Genomic DNA, 25551 nt, shown 5'->3' with positions numbered 1-25551 from the left:
AAAGCTGAAGGAATTAAGACAAGAGGTCGCAGAAAATGCGGGGAGGGACAGACAATTGGGAAACTGGTTTGATTCTTTGTTTGGATCCTGGAAAGAATGGTTCATTAAGGTGGGAACAATAATAGCTGTGGGTGTTATTGTTTTTCTTTTGTTATTCTGTTGTGTTGTGCCTTTCCTCAGATCACTGCTAGCCAACGCAGCTGCCAAGCAGATGGTCAATATAATAGTGAGGCAAACGGGAGTTGATACTGGATGCAACAACTCCAGAGTGCATTCAATTGGACCAGGCATGGATGAGCTAGACGACTTCCTGTAAAGAGTCCTGGTGGAGGAGTAAGGAAGGGGGTGCCTTGTTATTATTGTTTTTCTTCTTTCTCTTTTACTCTACTATATTGGGTTTAACAATTTTACTTTGTTTTTGGTGAGAGAGGGAGATAGCCCCACTGTGTATTTTATTTTGGGGTAAAAATAGACAGAATAATTAGAATGTGGGTAGAATAGGGAGTTAGTTAGAGGGATTTTTGTATTTTTGTATTTCTTTTTATAAGGCCCCTTTTCCTGAAAGTATTTTATTCATATAATCAATTGAAAGAATTTTACTCATATAATTGTTTTGAAAGCATTATACACATATAATCCTATTAAAATTGCTGCTACATATAATCATACCTACTGTTCATTTATATAATATGTGAATGAGAGGGGACGATAGAGGGTTTAAAGCAGGTCATTGCCCGTGGTACGAGGTAATGCAACCAGACATAAAGGAAAAAGTTAAGAATGTTTTTATCACTAATAGTCACTTTATTACTTTATTCATTTTTTATTTTTTATTTTTTACATTTTTGAAATGTATAAGTATATTCTTGTAGCAAGTTAGAGGACAAAAATTATATACATTGGGTCATTGGAGCATATATATAGTTATAGTGCAAAAGAGGAATTATTTGCAAGCGCGGTCATCGATTGTTGAAGAAACAAGAGCTGACTCAACTGGTGGTTTAAAAACCCGCTGTCTGCTCCAACACCAGATAGCGCCCTAGGCAGGACCAGGGCACCTCTGGCAACGATGGAGCAACCCAGATAGCACTCCAGGCCACCGGAAGCGCCTGCGCAGTACCTCTGGCACCGATGGATAGATATTAAACTCCAAGTTTGTACAACAAGATAGGTATTGAAAGATTGATGTAACACACCCCTTAAAAAGATGATATTACAGGAAGGTGAGATCTTTTACTCCACTCTAGCCAAGTGGGGGTGGAGATGTTTGGTCTCATTTTCCTCCAGGGTGTACTTTTGTGAGGGGGTCTTTTGGTAAAAGATGGATGGTCTATATTGACCATATTGGATAGGTAAAGAAAAGAAAAGTGACTTATTCATGAAAGTACATTCTGGGAAGAAGGAGATGAAGGTGGGACTGAATTAGTCCCAAAGGGGGGATGTGTTGGAGAATTTTATACATAAGTATATGTTGGAGAATTATATCTGTCTCATATGAGTCCAAATGCATGATACAAACATTGAAGAAACTAGGCCTAGAATAAGGGAGGCCTACAACCAAGGGAGAAATAGAAAACAAGGCCTGCAATTAAGGGAGAAAGAGAAAACAAAGCATGATGGGAAACACAGGACATGTCAAAAGTGCATGTGAGGATAGGAGTCGTGTGAGGACAAGACAGAAAACTGGGTAAAAGGTAAAATAAGGCTAAAGAGTGGAAAAGTACCCAAAAAACCATATGCAAAGTCATCATCAGAAAAGCGCATGCGCCAGTATGGCCACCAATAGAAATTGAGCATTAATGCAGGTGTTTCTAATCGTGGTGAAGTGATGAGGAGGAGCAAAGAGAAAAAGATAATTATACGAATGTTAATTGGATACCAAAGTAAACAATAAATGACGTAAAATGAGGTATAAGACCCAAATGCAGACCATTGTAAAATCAGATGCTTAGCTACCATCTCACTTTATTGAACTGCTCAATAAAGTTATTTCTCCTGAGACCTGAAACTTCGACTCTGAAAGATTTCTTCTGAGACCTGAACCAGAGACTGAGAATTGGCCACGACAGCCACGGATAAAGAGGGACGTTGCACGGTTTGTTCAAACTTGTCATGTCTGTCAGGTGGCAGGGAAGCAAAATGCTGTGGTTAAGCCCGTGCCTTTACAGACTATTCCGTCTGTTGGTAAGCCTTTTGAGCATTTGGTCATTGATTGTGTGGGCCCCTTACCCCTGTCAAAATCAGGGTGCGTTTATTTGTTTACCATCATGTGCCAGGCGACCCGCTATCCTGCTGCGTATGCTTTGAGGACCATTACTACAAGGTCTGTGGTGAAATCATTGTCGCAGTTTATTTCAATATTTGGTCTTCTTAGAGTCATTCAGAGTGATCGGGGTTCAAATTTTACGTCAAAAACATTTGCAGCAGCTTTGAAACAGCTGCGTATCCAGCACAACTTGAGTAGCGCGTACCATGCGTAAAGTCAAGGGGTTTTGGAGAGGTTCCACGCCACTCTTAAGTCTCTTTTGCGTGCATACTGCATAGAGATGAAACGGGAGTGGGAGGATGGTCTACCATGGCTATTGTTGGCGGCTAGAGCGGTTGTGCAAGAAAGCACCGGTTTTAGTCCCAATGAGTTGGTATTTGGTCACAAGGTTCGTACCCCATTGTCTGTGTTGTCAAGTGATCTGGATTCGTCTGAACCACCCAAGAGTTTGTCCAGTTATGTGTATGGTTTCCGCCGCAGGTTACTTTTAGCATGTAAAATGGCAACTGAAAATTTGACTGATGCCCAAAGAAAAATGAAGCGAAATTATGACCGTAGAGCAGAAGCTCGTGCCTTTAGCCCAGGCGATCAGGTGGTGGCATTGTTGCCTATACCTGGTTCTCCTTTTGGTGCAAAGTATTCAGGGCCTTACAGTGTGGTTCGTCAAGTGTCAGAGACCAATTATGTGGTGGCTACGCCTGATCGTAGGCGGGCGACACAGTTATGTCATATCAATTTACTTAAGCCATATTATGCATCATCAAAGTCACCTATTTGTAAGGGTGAATCATCTGTCTTGGTCGTGGCAAGCACGTCTGTAGCTTCTACAGAGTTAGAGGATGATGTGCAGGGCCCTGACGATTCCATGTTGCATGCTCGTCTCAATAATTCAGAGACGTTGTCCAAATTGGAGGGAGTTTTAGATCATTTGGATTTGCAACAGCAAGCAGAATTGAAAGCTTTAATCTTTGAATTTCCTTGTCTGTTTTCAGATACTCCGACCTGCACAACTTTACTCGAACATGATATAGAAGTCGGTGATGCAAAGCCAATCCGTCAGAGGTTTTACCGCACTGGTCCTGATAAGCGGAAAAGTCTGGATGATAGTGTCCAATATCTTCTGGAAAATGGTCTTGCCGTACAGTCGTACTCTAGCTGGGCTTCGCCCTGTTTGTTAGTCAAAAAACCTGATCATACGTACAGATTTTGCACTGATTACAGAAAAGTAAATAGTGTAACAAAACCAGACTCATATCCATTACCTAGGATAGAAGATTGTGTTGATCAAGTCGGTGCAGCTCGTTATGTGAGCAAATTTGACTTGTTAAAAGGTTATTACCAGGTTCCTCTTACTCCTAGGGCACAAGAGATATCTGCCTTTATTACACCGACAGGGCTCTACTCTTATACGAGAATGGCTTTTGGGTTGCGCAACGCCCCCTCCAGTTTCCAGCGGCTCATGAATCGAGTCGTTGCGGGACTGGAGGGGTGCGCTGTGTTGATGCATATTGATGATGTGGTCTGTTATTCAGACACTTGGACAGTCCACCTTGCCCGCATACGTTCATTATTTGAGCGGTTTGCGGCTGCAAACCTCACTGTGAACTTAGCAAAGTGTGAGTTTGCTCAGGCTACAGTGGTGTATCTGGGAAAGGTGGTCGGACAGGGGAACGTTCGGCCAGTGAGAGCAAAGGTCGTGGCCATTGATAAATTCCCACGTCCTGCTACGAAGAAAGAATTAATGCGCTTCCTCGGTATGATAGGGTATTACAGGAATTTTTGCTGTAATTTTTCATCTGTCGTTGCTCCACTAACTAACCTGTTGAAGGGTTCAGTCAAATTCAATTGGACTGCAGATTGCCAACATGCATTTGAGAACGCCAAGTCTCTCCTGAGTTCTGCACCTGTCCTGGCTGCTCCTAGGCTGGAGGAGCCCTTCCAGCTGCAAGTGGATGCCAGCCAGGTAGGGGCAGGTGCGGTTCTTCTTCAAAAGGATGAGAATGGAATAGATAGACCAGTTTCCTATTTTTCCCGGAAATTTAATCGTCACCAATTTAACTATTCAACCATCGAAAAGGAGGCCCTGGCCCTTATTTGGGCACTCCAACATTTTGAGGTTTATGTTGGTGGTGGGTTACACCCTGTGGTGGTCTTCTCTGACCACAATCCTCTTACTTTCCTCTCTTCTCTTCAAAATACTAACCAGCGCCTGAAGCGCTGGGCTCTTTTTCTACAGCCTTATAACCTGTCTATTATGCACATCAAGGGGTCCGACAACGTCATGGCCGATGCCTTGTCGCGGGCTCTTGACGACTGTTAAGGAGTGTCTATCTCTTCTCCGGTCTCTGGTTCTTTTCTCTTGTCTCCTGTTTTTCCATTCTTAAATTGCTATCCAGGCGCCAGGATTTGCTGGGTGGGAAGGAGGGGGTGGGGGGGGGGGGATTAGGTGAGCTGGGGGGGTGAGTTTGGTCATTTCCAGTGGTGGCTGTTGTATTGAGGGTGTATGTTAGGGGTGATGAGAGTTTGGTTTAGTCTAACATTAGTCTTTCGGGGTAATTGGTTAAAAAGGGTAATGGATTTAGTCATTTATTGTTTTTTGTGGGTATAATTGGGTTTGTTTCTGTTTTTAGTATTGATTAGGGGGAATGGTGTAATGAATAGAATGTAGTTTTACAGAGTCCCATATGGGTCTCTGTTTTGTGGGGGGAGTGATGTCACGCCCAGCTTTGCCGTGCTGGGTGTGCTCACTTCACCGTGAACAGAATATGTGTGGGCCGTCTCTCTCCCCCCAGTCTGAAGGGGGAGCTGTCTGTTTTCGGTCCATCTGACAGTAGCTGATGGGCGGGACGGTTTAAAAGCATCTCCTGCCTGATGGGCGGGACGGTTTAAAAGCATCTCCTGCCAGTTGTTCTCTCTCTGCTCTGGGCTGCGCAACTCTGCTCTGGCCTCCTGGCTGGCTGCAACACCATTTTACTCCTTTTTGCCTTTTTTTGCATTACACATAGTCAACACTTTACTGATATGCACTACACTTTTGATTAGTTTTCTCTTGCTTCTCATTTACTGACTTGATATATTTATTGATTCAGAATATGATTTCATCGTATAATTTAATGTTTAAATAAATTATTATTGATTTAACTTAACAAAAGGTGTGGTCTCCCCTATGTCATTGCTACTGTGAGCCAGGTAGTCGTGACATCAGTTTTGCAATATTTATCCTCTCCCCAAATTTTTCACTAATAAAACACAATAAAAATTATTTAAAGAAAAGGCTTATATTTACCTTTTAATATTTTGTTTTAATCTAAACAAATCTAATCTAATATCTAATATTTTTCTTTTAATCTACCTTGTAAATATATTTTTTTATTAAAAAGGTAACAATTACAACAACAATTCAAGTGTCATCTTTCTTTGTAAAAACTAAAGTATACATTTTATCATACATATTTCAAAGTTAAGGATTTGAATGATTATTCGATTACTTTATTTTTGACAAAACATACTATATTTAATATTTAATATTTGCAAACAAAAGCTTATTTGAGGTGGCAGATATTTTACAGTAAAAATGTATAATCTATCCAAAACTAATCAACGAAATGTTGTCTTTCATATGTCTGTAACATAGGTCTTTCATTTTTATTATAAGAAATATAAATGTTAATTTGCAGTTTAATACGTTGCTTATACAAATACATTTTATTTCAACATATTTCAGTCGATTTTTACTCAGTATAGCAATACAGTTTGCTAAAACCGAAACATTCATTCACAAACAGAAACACCTGACTGTAACGTTTTTATGAAATATTAGGGCATATAAATGTTAATTTTCAGTTTAATACGTTGCGGAGTCACATTACATTTGAATTAGCTCTAATGAGATCGACTGAAATCGCTCTCTTTTAATACAGATTTCACAAGATGAGAATATTTGTTTTTTATATAAATGACCTCATTTAAAAGAATAGAATTCAAGCTTCATGCCTGTGTGTTTGTATGCCTGTTTGACTGAGTATTCGCTGAGTTACAGTTCATTTTCGGACGCGTTTCAGAATGGTCTTCACTGACAGAGAGAAGGCAGAACTCGCATCACGTTTATTTTTCTTTATTTGGCAAAAAGCACAACACTTTGTTTTTATTGTGAGTATACACAAAAATAATACACATTTAACAGAATCGATTGATGTATGAAACTTGCTTGTAATATCAAAGTCCACAGAGCAAAATTAATTTATTTTGAACTGAACTGAAAAAAAGCGAGCTGGTATTGCCTGCGATACCGTCGACCCCAGAGGGTTAATATTAATTTTGGTGATCTCCGACTGGCGGAGTCGAACATCATTAGTGCCGACATGAATAATGATCTTAGAGAATTTACGATTAGCATTAGCCAGCACTTTTAAATTTGCTTTGATGTCAGGCGCTCTGGCTCCCGGCAAACATGTGACTATGGTGGCTGGTGTCTCTATTTTCACGTTCCGTGTAATAGAATCGCCAATAACTAGGGCACAATCATTCTCAGTGGGTGTTTCACTGAGCGGGGCAAATCGATTTGTTATGGTAATCGGAACTGAAGAGTGGTTTTTAGATCCGCGCCTAGAGCGATCCCTCACTGTCACCCATTTGCCTGGCTGCGCAGGCTCTACTTCAGCCAGAACTGACTCATGTAAAGAGTTCACTATGCTAGGCGCATCCAAATCAGTATTTAAATCTCTTGCACTCTTACTTTCCTCAATTAACGTTTGGATGCGTGTCTCTAATTCTGAAATCTTCTCCGTCAACCTAACTGTCTCCATACATTTATCACATATAAATCCTATATTGCCGACAGAGAAGGCTATGCTAAAGATGTGACATGAAGTGCAGGTGACAATAACAGGACAAGACATTACTCACCGTGTTTGTTGACTGATTCTTACTCACCTGAGCTTTTTATGAACTCAAAGGCGCGGGCGCGGAAAATAAATAAATAAAAATAGCAGAGCGCACGGGTGGCACGTTAACAGGCTAGCGAATTACTAGCGTGCTGTGCTAGTAGTAACGGAAGCTAGCGATGTCAGTTTAATCTGAGATGTTGGGTAAGATGTATTTTAGTAGTATAAAAAACTACAAATTGTAGTAAATGATGGTTCAAAACAAAGAAATACGAGGCTTAAACGGAGCTTACAGCACCGAAGCAAACACACTCACAGCGGGCAGCGAGGCAGACAAAAATTTAAAAGATTTGTTGTGCACCGCAATGCCTAAAATTTGTTTAGGCTTTAAAATGGAGGAAGGTTAGCGTGAGGGCCAGGGAGGATGATGGGAAATGTAGTGAGGAGCTGGTGACCGTGACAGTACTCTCCACTCCCGGTAGGCGTGTCCTCGCCTCAACCAAGGAGGGGAGGCGGGCGTCCTGAAGTCTTTATCCAGAGGCTGAGCAGGGTATGCAGAATCCAGGGCGATGCTGGCAGCTTGGGGGACTAGGGCCAAAGGCTCTGGCTCAGATGTAGCGGCGGCCTCGACGGAACAAGACTCTGGAACGGCGGCGACCTTCTTAGTCGAGGGCCCACGGGAACGGAAACGATGTGTACGCTGCCCACACACACAAAACAGCCATGGCTACCATGATGAGCGCTGCATCCTCCGTAGCCGACTCAGACGCGGCGGCCATCTTGTCTGAAGACACAGGTGCGGCTGACATGGCATGAAGAAGCTCAGGCTCGGCAGACATGACGTGAAGAAGCTCAGGCTCCGCAGACATGATGTGAAGAAGCTCAGGTTCGGCAGACATGATGTGAAGAAGCTCAGGCTCGGCAGACGTGACGTGACGAGACTCTGGAAGGGTGGTCTCGGCGGGATGAGACTCTGGAAGGGTGATCTCGGCGGGACGAGACTCTGGAAGGGTGGTGGGGACGGAAAGAGAATCCGAAACTGCTTCTATTGTGTAGGATGATCTACTCATCCACAGGATGTTGTCAATGTGTGGACGGTAATACTCAGGATCGGCAGACATGACGTGAAGAAGCTCAGGCTCCGCAGACATGATGTGAAGAAGCTCAGGTTCGGCAGACATGATGTGAAGAAGCTCAGGCTCGGCAGACATGACGTGACGAAACTCTGGAAGGGTCGTCTCGACGAGATGGGACGAGACTCTGGAAGGGTGGCGGCCATGACGGGACAAGATTCTGGAAGGGCAGTGGGGACGGAAAGAGAATCTGAAACTGCTTCTGTTGTGTAGGCTGATCCGCTCACCCACAGGATGTTTTCAATATGTGGGCGACAATTTGAAAGCCAAAAAATTTGAAAAGGATGTATCAGTATTGTCCTCAGTAACATGACAAGACATACTGTATTTATAGTTACAGAAGGTGTTATTGGTCATGCAGTTGTATGATAATGTAAAGACCTCCTTACAAAGTGGTGACCCCGACGTGATCTACAGTCAGGGTTGGGTTTACCATTTTGTGGGCCCCAAGCAAAGTTAGGATCTCAGGCCCCCCACACCCCGACATTGCGTAACATTTTACTCGGAACTGGACTTTGACAATGTTGAACATATAACATATATCTGTTCTCAAACCAAACTCATGCTCTACTCATCACCATGATGGAAACCCCCTAAAAACATAGCTATATCTCCCACATAACATTAATCTTGTACAAACAATATTATATAACACTTAATTTTAGCATTTACAAAGCATGCTGAGAAATAGAAATCCCAGCCCAGTTTCAGTTAAATATAAGTTTGTCTAAATTTCAAGAAACAATTTCATAAAACTGAAAACTATTAAACAATTCAGATTACTTACAATGTGTCAGTTTTGTGAACTTTAGAAGAAAAAGTTCTACCAGAAAGAAGAATAAATACTGTAACAATTATAGATTTATTACCAGCCCAGCAAGCAATTATGCTATAAAGTTCTTTGGCATAGAACTGTCCGTAGCTTGCAACCCGAGGGTACACACTGTGAATTTCCTGCCTGAAGACGAAGGAGGATCCGACCCCCTGGAGGTATGGGAAGGGACCATCCTGGTGGTGGTGCAGAGGATGGAGAGGAATGAAAGCGTCAGCATCTGCGAACTCAGACATGTGTAAGTCCTGATCTTTTATACTACAAGTATTAGAACATGATTGGTTAGATGAGAAGGTAATAAGTGACGTAACAATTGAGTCTTCCCAGCAGAACTTACGCTAAAGCTTTCTTTTCTAAATAATCATAAAAGATAACTAATTTGTTTAATTTAAATGTACCCTTCTCAAACCAATTCATTATTTTGAGCATTAGGGATTGCAGTAAATGTTTTTTGCATTTACTGTTGTAGAATCTGAACTCAGCAGGAATTAGGCTTTATGATGGTTTAAAGACTTGATAAACCTATTTTGCACACGTCACTCAAACACAGAAACCGGAAACAGGAAGAGTTCGAGAAAGAGAAACTAAAGTGGAGTTGAGCTGTTGTGTGTTTGTGTCTCAGTATCCGTGCAGTAAAATGGCAGAAGCCAGATTTTCTCAGGATGAGTTCATGTGTTCAGTGTGTCTGGATCTCCTGAAGGATCCAGTGACCACTTCCTGTGGACACAGTTACTGTAAGATCTGTATTACAGGCTGCTGGGATCAGGAGGATCAGATGAGAGTCTACAGCTGCCCTCAGTGCAGACAGACCTTCAGTCCAAGACCTGCTTTAGCTAAAAACACCATACTGGCTGAACTGGTGGAGAAACTGAAGAAGACTAAACTTCCTGCTGACTGTTACGCTGGAGCTGGAGATGTGCAGTGTGACGTCTGTACTGGAAGAAAACACAAAGCCGTTAAGTCCTGTCTGGTGTGTCTGATCTCTTACTGTCAAAGTCACCTTGAACAACATGAGAGTTGGTTTAAAGGAAAGAGACACAATTTGACTGCTGCCACTGGACGACTGCAGGAGATGATCTGCCAAACACATGATAAACTCCTTGAGGTTTTCTGTCGCACTGACCAGAAGTTTATATGTGTGCTGTGTACGATGGACGAACATAAAAACCACGACACTGTATCAGCTGCAGCACAGAGGACAGAGAAACAGTTATGAAACTAGACAATGACGAAATAATGTTGACACTATTTGTATTGGCACCATATGATCAGGAAACATCCTTCACACTGCAGACGTCACAGAAGTGAACAGCAGCTGCAAGTGAACTTGCATATTTTCATATTAACTTAACAGAACAGGCGAAAATCAAACATTTATCAACTCAAACTTTTTTGCAAAAAACTCTTCACATGATGATATAGTGACAGTATAAAGTGCCATCTGTGTTATTGGTTTGTGCTGCAGAAGCAGCTGAAGGAGACGCAGAGGTCGTTCCAGCAGAGGATCCAGCAGAGAGAGAGAGATCTTCAGCAGCTGAGAGAGGCTGTAGAGTCTCATAAGGTGAGTCTGGAGAAGAAGAGAAGTTTGAGAAGTCTCAGTCAGGACTAACTGAAGCTCACTGTGTGATTGTGATGTGTGTCCTAACAGCGCTCTGCACACACAGCAGTGGAGGACAGTGAGAGGATCTTCACTGAGCTCATCCGCTCCATTGAGAGAAGCCGCTCTGAGGCGACACAGCGGATCAGAGATCAGGAAAAGACTGCAGTGAGTCGAGCTGAAGAACGACTGGAGCGACTGGAGCAGGAGATCAATGATCTGAGGAGGAGAGACGCTGAGCTGGAGCAGCTTTCACACACACAGGATCACATACATTTCCTGCAGGTAACAGAGATCCAGAAGAACAGGACAATATATTTTTGTTATTTAAAGCCCATGTTGCAGTTTTTTTTTTTTTTTTCAAAATGAATATAACCTTGTATGAAAATACCATATGAAAAGTAAATGCAGGATTAAAAATTGTTTTGCAAGACATAAGGGTACACATTTAAAGCCCATGGTGCAGGTTTTTTTTTTTTTTTTTTTATTAATATAACCTTGTATGAAAATACCATATGAAAAGTAAATGCAGGATTAAAAATTGTTTTGCAAGACATAAGGGCGCAAATTCAATAGAAAACGTGACCGTTTCCTTGACCGTGTTGAAAAAGCGCTTTGACGTCACATGAGGTAGTCGTTTGACTCTGCGTTCGCGCTCAGTGCAGAGATAGGTTGGTGTTCAGTTGGAGCGGTCATGATTCAGTGTGTTTTCGGTGCTTATTGTATTTCAATTAATCATCGTCGTGGTAAATGATTGTGAATTATGGCCTGTCAGGACATCGAGTCCACAGGTTTCCGAATAAGAAAAAAGACGGTGCGATCGTGCCTGTGTGCGTTTTGTGCCGGGTAAGAGACGGGACTTCACTTCTGCTTTGAAAAACGCGGTAGTGTGTAGCGTTCACTATAGACCGAATGATTATAATCCCGGCGATATGTGCACACTGTCCCAGCTCCTTCATCGGGTCGCCCGGTGACGGTCCGCCGTCAGCTTGTGGTTCGGCCGCCAGGGGGAAACATGACGGTCACGGATCCGTCAGAGTCAGAGATCACTTATTGTAGGCTACATCTGTTTTACAAAATGTGCCTTGTCTTAATTTAATTCATTAACATATCCTACATAAACTTGTAATGTAATGCATTTATGTGTTTGCTATTAGTCTGCAGCCGACACTTTTTATTATTATAAATATTATTTAATTATTATAAATATTATGTTCTATAATTCATTTTCAATCTGTACAAACCGACTTTAATGTTTGTGTTGGCTGTTTCTAGATATAAAGTTTTTATACAGTAAGACAGTTGTGATTGTGATCATTTTTTTATTCATCTTCACCAAATGGGTCAATTCAAAGCCTTTATAAAGTCCCTCTTCCTCTGGAAACTGTCTCCTAGGGTCTAAATACTAGCTTTGCTATTGCCTGATACATGATGATAATAATCTGTGCAATTTAGGGCTGGGTATCGTTCAAAATCTTTCGATCCGGTGCCAATTTCGATACCTCAGTTTCGATACCGGTTCCTAACGATACTTTTTTCGATACCAATTTTATGAAATCCATTTTAACCTCTTCCACTCCAAGGCACATTTTGGAATTCCGCCTGAATTTAACACACCTAAGTTTAAATATTCACCCTACACAAATACAGTGTAGGAAATTTAAAAATCTGGTGTCATTGTACAGAAAACCCTTCAAATTTACTAAATCAGATTGCAAAACTTCATAAATAGCATTGTATGTGTTTAAAATATTATGATAAACATAAAAAATAAGCCATTTTTATTCTTTAAAAAAAAAAAAAATCTTTGAAAGTCTGTGATTCAGCTATTGTTTGCTCTGGGGACCTGCTGATTATATTGTTTGATTCCCCTAGGTGCCAGTATCCACCAGAAAAAAAAACTTTTTCTCTATCAAATTCTAAACTAGAGTTATTCAAATGTAACCGATGGGAGGCAACGTGTCATTTTAGCGTTTATATGTGTCCTTTGGAGTTTTCAAATACTCAAATGCAAAAAAGTTTTTACAAAGGACATTATCCCAAAAATCCTACTTTTAATATATGCTAAAGTACTTTACTTGTTTATTGATAAATTTTCTTCATTTTCATTCAGGTTAAATTTTTTTGTATCTGAGAAACACAATATGCAAAATGGCATAAAGGAATGAGACCAAGTAACGTTAAAATTGTTTGTTTTGTGAATAAAAACACAAACATTTTATTTTCCTTTCAAGAGACACTAATAACTTACAAAACAGTCTTGTAGATTGTATATGGTCTATTAAAACAGACCACTTGTACAAATTGAAAGCATAAATAGAAATATGAGGGTGGGTGTGGGGGTCTCAGGCCCATCTCAGATGTGTCTCGGCTGTAACACAAAGTAAATTGTTTTTATTACACACAAACTGGTTGTTTGCATGGTTATATATATATTTATAATTTGCCTAATTTTTATGCATATATATATATATATATATATATATATATATATATATATGTGTGTGTGTGTGTGTGTGTGTGTGTGCATAAAAATTAGGCAAATTACATAATTTTATTCAAGTCTGAATTTATTCCAATACTGAATATGCAACTCATGTTTGCTAATAAAACATAAATGCTAAATCAAGTTTCAACATATTCTGTCAAGAAACAAATAGTTGGCTCAGTTGCTGTACTTTTCAATTTCAAAATAAAAAATCTAATATACTTATCAGCATTATAAATGCAGTAATAAATGAACTTACCCCTCAAATCCAGCGCCTAAGCAGAGTGGCCTAAGTTACTTCAGAGTCATTACTAGTCGCTGCATGATGCATCGTCACTTTCTCGTTCAAGCTCTTCTAATATCGCTTCAACGTAAGATAACGTACTCGGTTACTAATGTAACCTCGGTTCTCTCTAGAAGAGGGAACGAGTATTGCGTAAGTAGCTTACGCATCGGGAAAGTCTTCTTTCTTCGAGATCTGAAGCCAAAAAATTATCCTTAATTTTGTATTCATTGTCAACGCAGTGCAGCAGCCGACAGACCTAGGCAGGCTATATAAGCGTGCTCATTGGCTGCTCAGCTGCAACTGCTTAAGCCTATCGGTGAGCGCTCTGAACGCGGCAACCAATGAGGGCGCTTCGCGCCCTCCACACCCTTCTAACCGTCAGAATGGGCGTGGCCAGCGTGTATATATTCAGCGCTCACAGGCTAAAATTCTGGTTTTCGCAGTCTGAAGCGCAAAAGCTCGTGGCGCGACACGGCAGGTTACGCAATACTCGTTCCCTCTTCTAGAGAGAACCGAGGTTACATTAGTAACCGAGTACGTTCTCTTACGAGAGGTTCTCTCGTATTGCGTAAGTAGCTTACGCATCGGGAACCCTTTGTCAACGCCGTGTGCGCCGAGCATCCAGCCCATGAATCCCAGGGGAACCGGGGAAAACACTCTGCTGGGAAATGTGGCCGGTCGGAGAGACGGGCCAGCGCAGTACATGCACTTCATGCAGCATATGAAATAGAGCGGCGCGGCCGGTCTATAAACATAACAGTACAAACAGTAGGGCCGGCGGAGCGAGCGCATACAGTACATAAGCACTCATAAGGGTAGGAGAAAACGACATAGTCGGTCTCACATGAAGAGAAAAATTCCCGCGCGGCAGAGAATAATGCGGGCGGCCAGCAGCGCGGGCCAGCACCGATAACAGCGCGTAACGGGAAATAGGAAACAGAACGGATCAGACGGTCTGAGTCAAACACTTCACCCTGAGTAGTTACCAGAATAGCGCCAGCATATGAACGTAGTCTGCACACGGGAGCTGGGCAGAGCATACATGTCACTTATACTGACAATATTTTTGCCTGTAGGGCAGGAACTTCCAGGTTATAAAACCTCACGAATGTTGACGGGGAGGCCCAGCCCGCCGCCATACAAATGTCGTGGATAGAAATTCCGCTGGACCAGGCCCACGACGAGGCCATGCCTCTAGTGGAATGGGCTCTGATGCCCAGAGGGCACTGCAGGTGTTTGGAGGCATAAGCTGCTGCTATCGCGTCCACTATCCACCTGGACAAGCTCTGCTTCGAGGCGGCAAGACCTTTGGTGCGTCCGCCGAAGGAAACAAAGAGCTGCTCTGAACGCCTGAAAGCGGCGGAGCGCGTGATGTAAACTCTCAGCGCCCGGACAGGGCATAGGAGGTTATCACTGTCCCCACTATCGGATGCTGACAGAGCCGAGAGGGAAATAACTTGTGCCCTAAACGGGGTTCCAATAGCTTTGGGGATGTAACCGTGCCTCGGTCTGAGAAAGACTTTCGAGTCATTCGACCCGAACTCGAGACATGCAGGGCTAACAGATAACGCGTGCAAATCACCCACTCGTTTGACTGAAGACAGAGCTATCAGAAAAACGGTTTTAAGCGACAGATACTTTAGATCCGCGGATTCAAGCGGTTCAAAGGGAAAAGCCTTTAGGGCCGCCAGGACCAAGGACAGATCCCACGAGGGAACCGAGGGGGGCCGCGGGGGATTCATCCGTCTAGCTCCTCTGAGGAAGCAGATAATGAGCTCATTCCTTCCCATTGCCCGGCCGCGCGTCGTCCCAGCGAACGCTGTAATAGCGGCCACATATACTTTGAGCGTGGAAGGGGATCTGCCCTTTTCCAACAGCTCTTGTAAGAAGGAGAGCACCCGCGGGACCCCGCATGCGCGCGGATCCAGGTTTTGAGTAGCGCACCATTTAGAAAACACCGACCATTTAGACGCATAGAGCCGTCTCGTGGAGGGGGCTCTCGACTGTGTGATCGTGTTCACGACCCCTTCTGACAGGTCAACGGGTATCCGTTGATCACCCATGCATGCAGCGACCAGCGCTCTGGATGGGGATGCCAGATCGATCCAGCGGCTTGGGAGAGGAGATCCTTTCTCACCGGGATCGGCCACGGGGGTGAGTGCGACAGCCTCACTAGCTCTCGGTACCAAGTTTGGTTTTCCCATCGCGGGGCTATAAGCAGCACTGAGTGGTGCGTTTCTCTGATCCTCGAAATGACCTGTGGCAACAGGGAGATCGGAGGAAAAGCATACAGCGGGAGGCTGGGCCATGTCTGGGACAGCGCGTCCTCGCTCTTTGAATAAAACTTCGGGCATTGAGCATTGTCTTTCGACGCAAAGAGGTCGATTTCCGCTCTGCCGAATAGGCGCCAGAGAAACTGGACTGTCTGGGGGTGCAGAGACCATTCTCCCGGGGGAATGTTGTCCCTGGACAGTCTGTCTGGACCGACATTCAGGTGGCCCGGTACGTGCGCGGCTCTCAGCGAGCGCAGCGAGCGGTAAGCCCACACGAGAAGGCGTTCTGTCAGCCTGCACAGATTCCTGGATCTGACACCGCCCTGTCGGTTCACATAGGATACCACGGACATGTTGTCCGAGCGGACTAGCACATGTTGATCCCGTATGAATGGGAGGAAGCGCCTGAGCGCGTTCTCGACCGCTATCATCTCCAAACAGTTTATGTGGAGGCATTTTTCCCGGTCTGACCATAGGCCAAAAGCCGGTTTGCCCTCGAACAGAACGCCCCAGCCTGAGGTGGAAGCGTCCGTCGAGATAATTTTGCGGTGTGAGATAGCTCCCATTGTCACTCCCTGCTGGTACCAGTCGGCCGCTAACCAGGGCTTCAGAGCTGAAACGCAGCTCTGAGTCACTCTGATGCGAATACCGCCGGAAGCCCATGCTCTGTGAGGCACTCGGGCATTCAGCCAGCATTGTAGCGGGCGCATTCGTAAAAGACCCAGCCGAAGCACTGCTGCGGCTGAGGCCATACAACCTAGTAGCCTCTGAAATGTTTTGAGAGGTACGGTGCTGCCCGGCCGGAGGGACGCGGCCAGGCGTCGAATGCAGCGCGCGCACTGTGTCGACAGGCGGGCCGTGTACTGATATACCTGACCGTCGAAGGCGAATCTCAAGAATGGCCTGTGACGGGGTATTATCAGGATCTGAAAAGCACGCGTCTTTTAGATCGAGAGATATAAACCAGTCCCTCGGGCGAATTTGCGCGAGAATTTGTCTGGTTGTGAGCATTTTGAACGGTCTTCTCATAAGAGCCTCGTTCAAACGTCTCAGATCCAAAATTGGTCTGAGAGCTCCGTCCTTCTTGGGAACGAGGAAATAACGGCTGTAAAAGCCCGACTCGCTCATGGAAGGGGAAACCGGTTCCATAGCCCTTTTGCACAGAAGTGTAGCTATTTCTGCTCGAAGTAGATGTGCTACTTCCCCATTCACTCTGGTCTCGATACGCGCTTGAAAGCGCAGAGGGCGGCGAGCGAACTGCAGAGTATAGCCCTGTTTTACTGTGCTTAGCACCCGTTCTGATGCGCCTGGAATAGTTTCCCACGCTTTTGCGTGTGCAGCCAGGGGCAGAATGGCCTCCGGGCTCCGATCGCCGCGCATCGCGGGCTCGAGAGCTCGAAACGGAGGGGCAGGCGCGGCGCGCGCGCTCTTGGTGCTTAGATACGGCAGATCGCACGCAGCGATAGCTGGCCGTTTTACACACAGTGTCCCGGTGGCTTTAGACGGGGAACATAAAGTGTGAGGCGCGACGCGCGATGGCGGCGTCGGGGGCGAAAATGTTCGTTAGTATGTGTGAGCGCTCGAGGGCGGGCACAGGAGTTACATTCAGGGGCGGGCGCGGCGCGCGCGCTCTTGGTGGTTAGATACGGCGGATCGCACGTAGCGATAGCTGGCCGTTTTACACACAGTGTCCCGGTGGCTTTGGACGGGGAACATATAGTGTGAGGCGCGAAAATGTAGTTAGTATGTGTGAGCGCTCGAGGGCGGGCACAGGACTCACATTTAAAACATGACCGGTCGTGCGAGGCCGTGTGACAGAGCGGGCAGTGAGTAGGTGTGGGCACGGAGAAGTGGACACGTGACCTACTTTTAACACTAAAGCGGCTTTTGCCTGCTTCATGAGAGTGGGCTCTGTGAGAGACACGGGATGTATAGTGCTTGTGTACAGGGGTGAGCACAGAACGTGGGCACATTCACTGTACTAGAAACACATACGGCGTCAGCCGTGCAACCAGACATTATCCTCTTTTGAAATTTTTCTGGGTTGCCGTGAGAACGGCGGATGCGCGCAGGCGAGCGGGTAGATACCGGCTCGTTGACTGCGGGGTAAACAGCTGCAGTAGCCGTGGCAACGGGGACTGACAGAGCGTTAAGCTTCGACGGTGGTCCAGCCGCAGGGCTGCGGGATTTAACCGTCTTTCCTTCTCTCGTGTTTAGACGCTCAAAAATACTCGAGCACCCTGAGAAGGTGTGGTGCGAGGGGCGGGTTCGCTTTCTGTAAGTAAGAAAGACTGGCCGCGAGCTCGGAGAAGCAAGCAGCATAAATTTTATTTTCCCCGAGAGCTGGGATCGAACGCGGATCTCTCGCATGAAAGCGTATGATTTTGCCACTGAGCCACAGGGGAAACACATAAGCTTTCAGTTAGCGCGAGCATATAAAAAGCGACCTCATGTGTCGCGTCGGCGTTTGTTTGCAGGCGAGCGTGTTTAAAACAGGCTCGTATACTGCAATAGTAATATTTCCAGTCGCCTGAACTTAAGAGGGGACTGAGAAATGTGTGAGGATTGGCGGTTGTCCAGCCGTAGCGAGACTAACACACTCTCTTCTCTTTTCGCCGGTAAGTGAGGCGCACACGCTGAACGCTGCTCGTGACCGTCCGCTTTGTCATCCCTTGAACGGCGCAATCTGCGCGGCCCAACGAGGGAGAGAGCGGGCTTGTTTTCTGTATGTAAGAAAAACTGGCCGCGAGCTCGGAGAAGCGAACAGCATAAACTTTAACTGCCGCGAGAGCGGGGACCGAACCCCGGTCTCTGGCTTGACAGTCTAGGATTCCGCCACTGAGCCACAGGGGAGAATACATTAGTATCATGTCTTGTGACGGCGTTTGCTTGCAGGCGAGCGTGTATTTATAACAGGCTCGTATACTGCAATAGTAACAATTCCAGTCGCCTGAACTTAAGAGGGGACTGAGAAATGTGTGAGAATGGAGGTTATAGTCCAGGCCACGGCGGGACGAAAACACTCTGTTCCCCTTTCACCAGTGACGCGCGAGGACGGAGTAGCTTTCTTGTAACGTAAAGAGAGCTCAGACCGTCCGCTCCTGCCATCCCTTGTGAGCGGCGCAGTTTGCGCGGCTCGAACAGAGGGAGAGGAAACTCGCTCCGAGACCGTCCGCTCCTGCCATCCCTCGTGAGCGGCGTATTGCACGGCTCGAACAGAGGGAGAGGAAACTCGCTCCGAGACCGTCCGCTTCTGCCATCCCTCGTGAGAGGCTCAGTTTACGCGGCTCGAACAGAGGGAGAGGAAACTCGCTCCGAGACCGTCCGCTTCTGCCATCCCTTGTGAGCGGCGTATTGCACGGCTCGAACAGAGGGAGAGTACGGGTATCTATCACATTCGCCTCATCTCCTGTCGCGGCGGCGGCACGGGCAGAGCCGGCGGTTGAGCGGCCGGGAGGGAGAGGGTGAGAGAGAGCTCGAGGGAGAGGTTCCGGCGAGCTCCTCAGTCACAACAGTCTCCGGTGGTTCGGTGGCTTCTTATTGCGCGGCCCGGCAGGGACAGGCGGAGCGACAGCTTGGTCGAAAGCTTCAAGTCGAGCCCGCAGGGTCGACATTGAAAGCTCTTCGCACTCGGAGAGTGCGGTGGCGGCGTGCCCGCGGCCCAGGCGGAGAGCGCAGAGAGGTGGCGGTCTCCGTTGCTGAGCGGGGCGCGGCACGAGCCGCAAAAACGAGGCGTTTTTACAAAAACGCCAACACATTTTTGAACGGCAGTGCAGGCTACATTCAGTAGGTTATTATTTATTGCAATATTAACACTGTCAGAGTGATCAACAAGGTATCTCTTCATTTACCAGTCGAAGGCGGAGCAACTTTCTGCTCTTATATGTTTACTCCGTGCACTGTCAAGGGCTTCATCATATCTGTCGCGGTACCGGTCTTTGCGGCAATTATTTTACCGCAAATAGGCCTACTGCATCGCGCACTGTTGGCATCGAGCCTGGAGAAATGTAGCCACACTTTTGATCGACTTTTCCCCATCTTTAATGTATTATGTGTGTGTGCTCGCGTCTCATATGAATATGTGCGCGGAGAGTTTGTGTGTGTGCTCGCGTCTCATATGAATATGTGCGCGGAGAGTTTGTGTGTGTGCTCGCGTCTCATTGAGTATGTGCGCAAAGAGTTCCGCGCGTCTCGTGTGTGTAGAGTTTGCGTGTAGTGCGTGAGCAGCTTTATGTGTCGTTGTGCATTTCATATGTATTTGTTTGAGCACTGACGTTGACGAGTTAACTCCTTAGGTATCGAAATCTGGAACCGAACAACATGTCATTTTTTCGATACTCGATAGTAGACCTATCGAGGCAATTCGGCCGGTACCTAAAAGTATCGAACTCGGTAGGCTACCCAGCCCTAGTACAATTGTGATCTGAGCATAGTGTTATAGGCTCCATATCGTCGGCTAAAGCTAACACTGTTCTCTCGCCCTGTTCTCCTCACACCACAACTCACCGTTGTTCTGTCTAAACCTGGCCTGTCCTGCTCACTTGGCTTCATATCAGGCTCATAATTATATGATATCATCATATATGATTAAATATGAATTATATCATACGAGTAAATATTTAGGCTACAATTCCCCCAGCTTTCCGAGCTGTCATTGCGATCCATTGTTTACTTTGACCGCTCTACCTCATGTGACGTCACTTCTGGTTGGCGGTTTTCAAATGCGGAAGTAAAATTTTCCTCACAAAAACGACTCCAGATGCCTAAATAGCGTTTTATAAGTATATGTTTATTTAAATCTAGTTCCTACATTATTTTTCTATACATTGGCTCACTGGGTACTCTAACCTGCAACATGCCCTTTAATAGAAAACGTGACAGTTTCCTTGACCGTGTTGAAAAACCGCTTTTTTTCACCATCGCGTCATATGACGTCACATGAGGGAGTCGTTTGGCACTGTGTTCGCACAGTCAGTGCGGAGATAGGTTGGTTTTCAGTTGGAGCGGTCATGATTCAGTGTGTTTTCGGTGCTTATTGTATTTCAATTAATCATCGTCGTGGTAAATGATTGTGAATTATGGCCTGTCAGGACATCGAGTCCACAGGTTTCCGAATAAGAAAAAGGACGGTGCAATCTTCCGTGCCAGTGTGCGTTTTGTGCAGGGTAAGAGACGGGACTTCACTTCTGCTTCTGCTTTGAAAAATGCGGTAGTGTGTAGCGTTCACTATAGACAGAATGATTATAATCCCGGCGATATGTGCACACTGTCCCGGCTCCTTCATCGGGTCGCCCGGTGACGGTCCGCCATCAGCATGTGGTTCGGCCGCCAGCGGGAAACATGACGCTCACGGATCCGTGCCTTGTCTTAATTTAATTCATTAACATATCCTACATAAACTTGTTATGTAATGCATTTATGTGTTTGTTATTAGTCTGCAGCCGACACTTATTATTATTATTATTGTAATATATTATGTTATATAATTCATTTTAAATCTGTACAAACCGACTTTAATGTTTTTGTTGGCTGTTTCTACATATAAAGTTTTTATACAGTAAGACAGTTGTGATTGTGATCATTTTTTTTATTCATCGTCACCAAATGGGTCAATTCAAAGCCTTTATAAAGTCCCTCTTCCTCTGGAAACTGTCTCCTATAAATGGCTGACACACACAACACATGCAGGTATGGGTCTAAGTACTAGCTTTGCTATTGCCTGATACATGATGATAATAATCTGTACAGTATTGTGATCTGAGCATAGTGTTATACATATCGTCGGCTAACGTGAATACATCTATAAGCTAACACTGTTCTCTCGCCCTGTTCTCCTCACACCACAACTTACCGTTGTTCTGTCTAACCCTGGCCTGTCCTGCTCACTTGGCTTCATATCAGGCTCATAATTATATGATATCATCATATATATCAATTATATATGAATTATATATATCATACGAATAAACATTTAGGCTATAATTGCCCCAGCTTTCCGAGCTGTCATTGCGATCCATTGCTTTCCTATTGTTTACTTTGACCGCTCTCCCTCATGTTACTTCAGGTTCGGCGGTTTTCAAATGCGGAAGTAAAAAAATCTCACAAAAAAGACTCCAGAAGCCTAAAAAACTTAGTGAAGGTATTTATCTGACAAAATTATTTCAAGTCAAGTTATCTTTATTTGTTATAGTGCTTTTTACAATACAGATTGTTTCAAAGCAGCTTTATATTGATTACAGGAAAATAATGCAACAAAGTTAGTTTTGGCTGTACAGCAGATCTAGAAGAAAATAGTGTCATTGTCCAGCTTAAGTGAGTTCAATGTTGATTCATTTCCATTGTAAAAATCATTAGTTATTTATTTAGTTCATTTATAATCGTCCAGCTCAGTTCAGTTCTCAGACAATGGTGTCAGTGCAGGCAGATCAATAATATTGATGAATATTAAATGACAAAAAAGGCAAACTACAGCTACAGGTTTTAGAAAAAACTAAAATGCTCACAGAAAAAAAAGCATCATACATTGTCTACAACATAGTCAGTTGTTAATATTTCATCGTCCTCTCTTGTTTTTTCATGTGTTCATAATTTCTTTGTATGACAGCCTGGCTAAAAATGACGTCTGTACAATTTGGCATGTTTCATTGTGTTATCACAAATAAACAGTTGACTTCAAACACAATATGCTTACAAAATCTTTAACACGTTTTTATACTATTACGTCATTATAAAAGTTTCCAGCTCTTAGAGAAGTCCTACTTTTTACTAAGGAGTTTGTGACACTTAAGTCAAAGCTTGAGACTATTCTTAAGAGCATTTCTGAGAAGTTTAATATATACAAATATTTTCATCACACAAATATGAATTTAGCAAAGTTTGCCCTTTGCTCCAATATGTAGGAATTTTGTAATAAAATTTCCGAAAATAATAGTGGTGCAACGGATCATCATTGATCCGTGATCCGTTCGGATCAATATCTTCGGTTCGGCACACACGTGATCCGCGGATTGATTTATGAAAAAATTGTGCGCATGTTCAGTCACACACAGCGTGGTCGTGGCGAGCGGAGGAACGGAGGAGCTTGAACGCCCCGCGTCATTTAAATCCCCTGTATGGGAGCATTTTGGCTTCCCTGGTAAATAAAATGATGAAGGAAAGAGGTTAGTGGATAAAACCGCGACGGTGTGTAGGCACTGTGGTGGCACATCTTCTAGAAGTGGTAAATGTCTCACTTCGCTCTGGGAGTTTTCCAAACTCCCTGAAAACTGCAGTTGTCAAGCCCCTCCTGAAAAAGAGCAATCTGGATAAGACCATATTAAGCAACTATAGGCCGATCTCAAATCTTCCTTTCATAGGCAAGATCATTGAAAAAGTTGTCTTCAATCAGCTGAACAAATTCTTAAGCTCGAATGGATACTTTGACAATTTTCAGTCTGGTTTCCGACCGCACCACAGCACAGAGACAGCGCTCATAAAGATAATAAACGATATTCGCTTAAATACTGATTCAGGCAAACTATCAGTGCTGGTGTTACTCGACCTCAGTGCTGCATTTGACACTGTCGATCATAACATACTTCTTGACAGGCTGGAAAACTGGGTGGGGCTTTCTGGGATAGTCCTAAAATGGTTCAGGTCATACTTAGATGGGAGAGGTTATTATGTGAGTATAGGAGACCATAAGTCTGAGTGGACATCCATGACATGCGGAGTACCTCAAGGCTCAATTCTTGCGCCACTCCTGTTCAACCTGTATATGCTCCCAATGAGCCAAATAATGAGAAAGAACCAAATTGCTTACCACAGCTATGCAGACGACACACAGCTCTACTTAGCCCTATCGCCTAACGATTACAGCCCCATTGACTCCCTGTGCCAATGCATTGATGAAGTCAACAGTTGGATGTGTCAAAACTTTCTTCAGTTAAACATAGACAAAACTGAAGTCATTGCATTTGGAAACAAAGATGAAGTTCTCAAGGTGAATGCATACCTTCACTCTAGGGGTCAAACAACTAAAAATCAAGTCAGGAATCTTGGTGTGACACTAGAGTCAGACCTTAGTTTCAGTAGTCATGTCAAAGCAATAACTAAATCAGCATACTATCATCTGAAAAATATTGCAAGAATTAGATGCTTTGTTTCCAGACAAGACTTAGAGAAACTTGTCCATGCTTTCATCACCAGCAGGGTGGATTATTGTAATGGACTCCTCACTGGCCTTCCCAAAAAGACCATAAGACAGTTGCAGCTCATACAGAACGCTGCCGCCAGGATTCTGAGCAGAACTAGAAAATATGAACATATCATACCAGTCCTCAGGTCTTTACACTGGCTCCCAGTTAGATTTAGGATTGATTTTAAAGTATTATTGCTGGTATATAAATCATTCAATGGCCTAGGACCTCAATACATTGCAGATATGCTCACTGAATATAAACCCAACAGATCACTCAGATCACTAGGATCATATCAGCTAGAAATACCAAGGGTTCACTCAAAGCATGGTGAATCTGCTTTTAGCTATTATGCCAGCCGCAGCTGGAACCAGCTTCCAGAGGAGATCAGATGTGCTCCTACAATAGTCACATTCAAATCTAGACTCAAAACACTTCTGTTTAGCTATGCATTTACTGAATGAGCACTGTGCCAATGTTCGTCCGACTGTTTGTACTGTACTGTATTTTATTTTTTTATTTTTCTTAACTGTTTTAATTATTCTTATTTCTTTTTATTATTTTAATTTCTTTTATGTAAAGCACTTTGAATTGCCATTGTGTATGAAATGTGCTATATAAATAAACTTGCCTTGCCTTGCCTTGCACAAGAACGCCATTTTACAGTGGAAACTAGGAATCTGTAGCCCCGCCTTAGCTCTGAACACGCGTCTATTTCGCTTCAAATGCTCGCTTTATCATAGTTTGGTGTGAACGCAGCAAAATGAACAGGCTGTGTTGTCAAGATTGCAATGCTGGATTGTGTGTGTGTGTGTCAGAGAGAGAAAGGGAGGCACGGGCGCGATCGAACAGTGGAAACAAAAACATACTCCGTCATTTTGTACAGGACATCATTAAAACTGCAAAAAGTGTTTAGCCTAATTATATTTGTGTAAAACACAAAATCGTGCTTTTGTCATACTTTAAACTCTTGTCAAACTGTAACCTACAATTGACACCCTGACCCAACCAAAATCACACACACACTGTTTAAAAGCAAAAATTAATTATTGCAAATCATATTGCATTGGTTTTCATTTCTTGTCCTAAAACAGAGCACTAATCGAACACTAATACTAATAGAAAATCAAATGTGTTTTTAATAGTAGTATTATTTTATACAGAAATACATTATTTATAATTCAGATGAGAATAAAGTTAAAGTTAATTAAAATTTTAAGGAAACAAATATATTGATCTGAAATATAGCAAATTAATTTTAAATTCATTCAGGTTACCAAACATATCTCAAGGCCTTTTGAATAAAGGGTGGCAGTCTTTCATTATCAACTGTTGTTGTGGACTATATTCAAGAATAAAATAAAAATATCGGATTGATATCAGCAACTAGCCAAAGCTGCGGCATCGGTATCATATCGGAAGTGAAAAAGTGGTATCGGGACAAAGTGGTATCATGGCCACGCATTTGAAGCGGCATCACCGCGATGTTTTACTGACAAAGGCTGCTCAACGTTGCACAATCAGACCGGGCTAAAGCCATCACAAACGCTATCAGTGTGTGACAAAACTTATGTTTATTTGTACTGTCTTTTTTTTTTTTGCTGATCCGAAAAATG

General features: G+C 43.9%; 1 pseudogene across 1 annotated transcript in view; it reads left to right on the top strand.

The window, feature by feature from the left end:
- Positions 1–9751: 9751 nt before the first annotated feature.
- LOC308691859 (tripartite motif-containing protein 16-like) overlaps positions 9752–25551 on the top strand; it is a 37988-nt pseudogene continuing 22188 nt past the window's right edge. The window contains exons 1-3 of the transcript in view: positions 9752–10323; positions 10537–10675; positions 10763–10996. The product of the transcript in view is annotated as a tripartite motif-containing protein 16-like (transcript). The remainder of the gene's footprint in view (positions 10324–10536; positions 10676–10762; positions 10997–25551) is intronic.

The sequence above is a fragment of the Scardinius erythrophthalmus genome (genome assembly GCF_964197995.2).
Source record: "Scardinius erythrophthalmus genome assembly, chromosome: 6".
Taxonomy (NCBI): domain Eukaryota; kingdom Metazoa; phylum Chordata; class Actinopteri; order Cypriniformes; family Leuciscidae; genus Scardinius; species Scardinius erythrophthalmus.
Note: the sequence above shows the minus strand (reverse complement) of the source record. Positions and strands in the feature narration are given on the sequence as shown.